A 7,059-nucleotide genomic window follows, 5' to 3' on the forward strand; every position below is an offset into this window, starting at 1 on the left:
GTTAGATCGCAACTAGATTTTACAGAATGGTATACAATATCCTTCTTGATGATCCTGCAAAGAAGCATCTCGATCGGACACCACATGAGACCACACAAGCCTTACAATGTTTCAGGGGCATTTGCCATAGATCCGACTGTTATTTTGCTCCAAGATTTTACAGTTTGGTGTGCATTGACCTTTCCATCAACACTGCAAAGGGACATCACAATTAGATGCGGGATCACAAGAAACTAATTTCACTAACTCTGGTTTCACCAAGATCTATGTAAGGAGTTATGAAATGAAAGGACCCTCTCTATTGAAATGTGTTTATGGTCCTAGGGGCATTGTGACATATCAAAGGATTTTGCATCAAGTTCTATATTTGCATGTTTATCAAGCTACTGAATTGCTAAACCCTAAACCCTAAACCCTAAACATGTGGCAAATGCTGCATGAAGAAAGATGCCCTTTCTGGGCAAATGCTGTAAGAGGCAGATGCCAAGCAGATGTATCTCAGGCTAGCGAAGGGGATAAACGAAAGCTAGCTATAAACATGACGGGATGCAAACAGATTACTAGGCTGGTCCTACAAAAATCAAAAACCATAATTGAAAACATTGAAAATGCAAAAAGAAAGGTTTCTTGCCTTATATTGCCATAAATGGACGTACACACACAGCATAATTATTCCTTTACACGGCGAATAATCTTGGCGCGGATCGCTGACACGGCATGGCAAAGTTCGAATCACTAACATGGCACAGCTGGATCGAGGCAAGGACATGATGTGACAAAGTTCAACCTCCGACAGCAAAGTCTAGAAGCTACTCAGTTTGAAATTTGTCAGAGGAATCATAAGATCTGGTTTGTCAGAGGATTTGATGTGACGTTCAAGCATGTGTTATTTTTGAATTCTCGAACTCATTCCTAGGTCTATCATTTTTGTGCGCCGTGTTCTTGGTTCCGCTGAGCGCAGTGAGCGCTGCTTGTGTAAGCGGCGTTGTGAGCTGTGGTTTATGCGTCTACAAGCGGTTGCAGCATTGCGAGCGCCATTGCGAGCGGCAATTTATGCGAGTGGCAGTTTGTGCGAGCGGCGCTACGAGCAGTTGCGGTGTTGCGAGTGACGCTACGAGTAGTTGCGGTGTTGCGAGCGGCACTGTCTTTGGTGTGGCTACCGCGTCCTCTTGATATTCGGCACTTGTGCTTCCTGGTATGTTCACCATGGAATGGCTTAGGACCACATTTAGAAATGGCATGAGGCCACATGCCATCTTGGGCCCTTGCAATTTCATGGCTAGTGTATTGTCATGTATGTTTTTACTTGCCTGCAGCTGTGTGTATATCAAGATGGCATGAGGCCTCATGCCATCTTTGGCCCCTGCTAGCCTCATGCCATCTTTGGCCCCTGCTAGCCTATTGCCATATTCCTTTTGCCTTGCTACAACTGTATATATTTTTGTATGGGTGACTAGTCACGCACACAAAAATATATATAGTTGCAACAATGCAAAAGGAATATAGCAACAGGCTAGCAGGGGCCAAAGATAGCGTGAGGGCTCATGCCATTAGTGGTACCACTAATGGCATGAGGGCTCATGCCAATTTTGTGAATGCGAAATTTCACGTGGGTGTCAATAGCATGTTTGAATAATGGCATGTGGCCTCATGTTATTTGGTATGTTATGATTTAGGCCATTCTCCAATCATTTTTTGTATGGTCTTAACTTCTTTTCTGCACTTTCAGAATAGCCTTCAGGGTTGGGGAAAAGGTTTACATTTTGAATGGTGGGAAGAGAGTTGCAAAAGGGACCCTTGTGTCTATGGATCGGAACTTTGTTATACACTATCAAAGGCTTGGGGAAGGCAATGCTACTGTATCAGTAGAGACTGTCTTCGATGGGAATGTGGTCGCTATTGAACGAGGAGAGATGGTCGTCGGGGTAAATGTTGTTGTTGCCTTGAAAAATCTGCAGAAGAAAGCAGATGTTGGGGACAGCGCAAGTGCAACGCATGTTCCCTCCGTGGATCTTAAGAACCGTGCTACATGGATTCAGGCAAAGGTGTTTCTAAACAACCCCGAGGGGGAGGTGGTAGCTGAGGGCTTAGCCACAGTTGTCGATCCAAGAGATGCGGTTGCTAATCAAGAATTGTGCTGGGATGATATTGGAGTTGCGATTTTAGAGGTTGTTGACACAGAAGAAAACAGTCTGACTATTGGAAGTATTGTGCGATGGAAATTGAGGCATTTAGTGTTTGAGAATGTGAAGGATTCACAATCAAACACCACGACAACTGATGACAGAACATCTCTTCATGGGAAAAGAAAGTACACCTTCCTAAAGCGCAGCCAAAGGGATCTGAGCAACGAACCGAAAAGGCAGAAAATGGCGATGGAGGTTCGAATGGTCTCGACAGTTGCTTGTTGCAAGAGGAGGTGCTGTCAACATGCTGATTGGGATGCTATTGAAGAGGAGAGAGCAAGATACAAAACATTGTCCTAGAAGGCAGCTCACAATTTTGTGTATGAGGCATTACGGTCATCTGTTGATGCTTCAGAACATCAGGTGGGGGGCATGGTCTTCCAGAGGGGTTTGGTCTGCATGAAGGCATGGAGAATCATTTATGGAGTCCCTCGAAGCACATTCTACAGAATCAAAACTGAGTTCGAGGAACAAAGGGTTTAATATGCAGTCCATGGGAACGACGGTACGCACAAAACCAAGGGTCATGTTGTATATGGAGAGGCAATCTTCAAGAGGTTTGTTGAGACATGTAGCAAGCAGCAACCACATAAAACCCGCCTCTTGGAAGATAGAACACGAGACACCCAATGAGTTCTCCCTTCCATGTATACCAAGGGGGCCATATTGGAAGATGTGAATTGGGAACTCCAGAGTAATGGCTACAGGAAGCTGAGCCAATCTAGATTTAGTAGATTGTGGAATAACAGGTTCAGGGATGTGAGTATAGGAAAGTACTCCAGCTTTTCAAAGTGTGACAAGTGCACTGCTATCAAAATGGCTTTGTCGAAGAATTCTTGCAGCGCTCAAGAGCGAGAGACGTTGGTTAGAAGGCGGCTCGACCACAACATCGAGCAGAGAAGCTGCAGGACTGCATATTATCATAACAGGATTCTCTCCATGGAGAGACCTGACTCTTACCTCTGCATCATCCACGACAAAATGGACCAGAAAAAGACGTGCTTACCTCGACTCAATCCTGCCCCCAAGGCAATCTCTTCATCCATGCAGCTGCCTGTGTCTCTGTTTGGCATAATCGCTCATGGGCATGGTGCCCAGAACTATGGGAACTTCTTTGTACCTCTATGGGGTGGCGGGGGTGCAAACATGATGATTGCGTCCCAGCAAAACACTTAAGGTCTCTGCAAAGTGCGTAGACTGAGCTGAACGGCCAACCCTTGCATAAGGCCCTTGTCGATCAAACCCCATACAGGGTTCAGCTAGAGGAGGAGCAAAGGCTTGCAGTATTGCGTGGGGCCCCATGCCATCCCAGTGAATATGTTGGCCGTCAGATTGTAGGGTTATCACGTGAGGCCTCATGCCATTCCGACGAGGCTGGTCGCCCGGTGAATGCACAACCTCATCCAAACGAAGTAGAATCTCAAGGAAGTTCTTGTGGCCGATGTAGCCTTCCACCCCATCTTCTGCTCCAAACAGACAATGCTGGCAGTGAGAATAAAAACATGTACGTCTTCGCGTACTTGGCGATGCTTGTTGCCAAAGGCATATTTGAAACGGTTACACTTGGCTTTCTCATGGTTGGGCACACTCATGAAGCCGTCGATGCCATGTTCAGTCACCTGGCAGAGTCCCTCCGGCGATCCAATGTCCTCACCCTCTCACAACTCTACAATGAATTCCAAAATTGCATCAAAGGTATTGTTGAAGCTGCACTTGTGACAGAGGTTCCAGACTTTAAGGGGTTTGTAAGAGGCTACATCAGGGACGGATCCGAAACGCTGATTGGCCACTCCAAGCCTCTTCAGTTTCATTTCAGCATGCGTGACGGTGCTCTAGTGATGAGGTACAAGATGAGAGAATGGGACACAGTGTGGCTGCCAGTGGACGGCATTGAACTCTTCAAGAGAGATCCCATAACTGGGGAACCTATGATTCCTCAGGGTTCCCCACGGCCGATGCACCCGGATGGACTCAAAGACCATGAAAGTATAGTGGCCGGGATTAGACAGCATATTGCCTTCTGGAAGAGGGGGTTGGTGTTTGGTGGAGAATCCTATTTTAAGAGGTGCAAGCCTTTGCTCGAATACTGGGAGAAGATTATATCTGCTATCCAAAATGGGCCGGTTGTATATGAAGAATTGGAAGAGTCCTTTTGGCAAGAACCCAGAGCACCAGATAGTAGCGGAACAATGTCCTCTGGAAATGCAGTGACAGATAACGATGTTGAGGATCACTATTGTGGGCCGAGGAACAAGAAGCCGGATTCAGCATTCAATCCAGTACAGGTCTGCAAAGGAATGGTCGTGCTTGGCAGACCCAGTAATAAAAAACAAATGATATGGGTGGGGCGCTGCATCACTGATGCAGAGGAGGACGCGGAAACTAACTCCTTCAATGTAACTGTGGAGTGGTTCAAGCCAAGTTCCGGATATACGAAGGATTGCCTAGAAAAGAGATGGGTGCTGAATCCAAGGGATCCCAGCATGAGCATATCGGTGGATAATGTTGTGCATGGTTAGATGCGGAAGCAGAGTGCCACCATCACCTTGCCAGACCATGCAAGAGATGCAGCAAGAGCATTCATAACCCGGGTTTAAGGTGAGATTCATTAATATTCCTTTACTAAGTTTCTAATGTATTTTATTTCAAGGTGAACAATCCGAATCTGAATCAGAGGAGGCGTGATGGCATGGCGTGATGGCGTGAGGCGTGACACCAAAAAGGAGGTGTCCACTAGCGCTTAGGCTTATAATGGCGTGTGCCCTCATGCCATTTACTTGATCACCAAATACCTTTTTCCCTTTGCACTAGTATATCTTAATACCGGTCTGAGAAATAGAATGGCATGTGCCCTCAGGCCTTTTACTAAATCACCTTTGAAAGAAATGCAAGCCTCTATGTCGTAAAAAAAAGGTACTAGAGAAATTCCTTAATAATATGAATGTTATTTAGTTTCATGAAAATACACTAAGGGTCAAATGAGTTAAATGACTTCTCTAGACTAGCAATGCCTCTTGCTACACCTTCACAATTAGATTCGTTAGAAAAAGATAACATTGAATAATATCTAGATGTTCTCACTATTAAGTTATATGTCTGGCTAATAGGAATGACGTTCATCTTCGAAAGCTCACCACACGCTCAATGAACAAACAAATAGTGTGTGCGTGCATGCCATTGCTCTTCTTTAGCTTCAGATTCGGCTTGTTCACCTTGACAATGAGATTTATTATACAACCAGATGGACTCAGTCTGGACACAAAGTCACCGCGCTAGTCACCATGCCCCAGATATGTCTAGCCCCTGGACAAAAAACATATAATTTCACGTCATTTTCAAATACTTGAAAATTTGTACCTAGTCCCATTTTACTGAATAAATCCCACTTTAACGAAATAGAGCTTAAATCGGATTCTGAATCGGGTAGATGTACTCGACTTGGAGAAGCTTGTCGAGTTCTTTCTTTACTTGTTCCATCAGATTCGAATTCATCTGGTAGGCTGCTTGTCTTCTTGGTTTTGAGTCTGGAAGAAAGGTGATGGTGTGAAGGCTGAGTTTGGGCAAAATTCCCTTAAGGTCTCGATAACTCCAAGCGAACAAGTGTTTCTTCTTTTGGAGAAGATTGATGCCTTTGTCTCAAAAACTTGCCGAGATGTCGGTGGCGAGTACAATGTAGTGTTCATTGCCATCATCGGCAAGGCTGAATTTTTTGAGTTTTTGGTCGGCTGGAATTGACGGAATGTAGGCAACTTTGTTGTGGTTGTCGACTGTGAATGTCGGTGGCGCTTCGAGTTTTGTATCTCGAGTGACTGGATTTTTTAGTGCTGATGTAATCGGGGGTCATTCTCATTGGAAGTCGGCGACAATTCGGAAGAGGTCGATCTCGGCCAAAGGTTCGAGATCGGGGTAGGCTTTGAGAATTTGTTGTTCTTCATAGTTGTCGAGGCCATCTTCGAGATTATATTCTTCCAAGTCAATAGGTCGGTTTTGGCTGGACAGCGATTTGGTCACTTTTGTCGACACAGTTGTCGGTCTGTCTGGTCTGTGAAGGATAAGATTGTCATTGGGCCAATCTTGATAAACTTGGGCAGTTCGGAGCCAAGGTCAACCGAGGAAAATCGAGTATCCATTGGTCTGCTCTGGTAGTTTGAGGACGACATAGTTGACTGGTATTTCAACGCCTTCAATGGTGGGGTTGACTTTTTGGATGATGCCTTTGGGTTGAATAGATCGGTGGTTGGCCATTTGGACATTGAAAGGTGCTGGGTGGACTGGGCCAATGTTGAGTTGTTGAACAAGACTTTCTTCAATAATATAAACGCTAGAGCTGCCGTCAATTATGGCTCCTCGAACAAGGTGTTTGTCGAGTCGTAGGTCAATTGTCGGAACATCATTGTCACAATCGCCTGGTTGAATCTCAATTCGAAATGTGTCAACAGCTGTCTGTGTGGAGTTGAGTGTGGGCAAGTCTGTCAAAGTGTTGGTCGGTGCAGATGTTAGATCGGTGAGCTGTTTGGTGAGGTAGGGTGCAATCTTCAGTAGTTGGCCGATGGTGATCTGAATATTTTGGTTGAGGATAGTCTCTGCTACTTCTTGGATTTTGTCGAAGTTTGCCGAATTGTGTTCTAGTGTCAGTGTTGATGTTGGACGATTTGTCTGTCAGTTTTCTGGTACAGAGTCTTGGCATTGTTGTCGAGCTGGTGATGGTTGAGCTTCATTGTCAGAGTCTAAAATCACTAATTCGGGTGGTTGTAGAGCGAGTTGCTGTTGTATCTTGGCGGCTAACTTCTGCTTCTTTTCCCATTCCTGGAGTTTTGTCGGGCTCTCAAGGCCTTTCTCTTTACTATCTCCAGAATCTCTGTCTGGTTGTTGT

Source organism: Selaginella moellendorffii, unplaced genomic scaffold (assembly GCF_000143415.4).
Source record: "Selaginella moellendorffii unplaced genomic scaffold, v1.0 SELMOscaffold_104, whole genome shotgun sequence".
Classification (NCBI taxonomy): domain Eukaryota; kingdom Viridiplantae; phylum Streptophyta; class Lycopodiopsida; order Selaginellales; family Selaginellaceae; genus Selaginella; species Selaginella moellendorffii.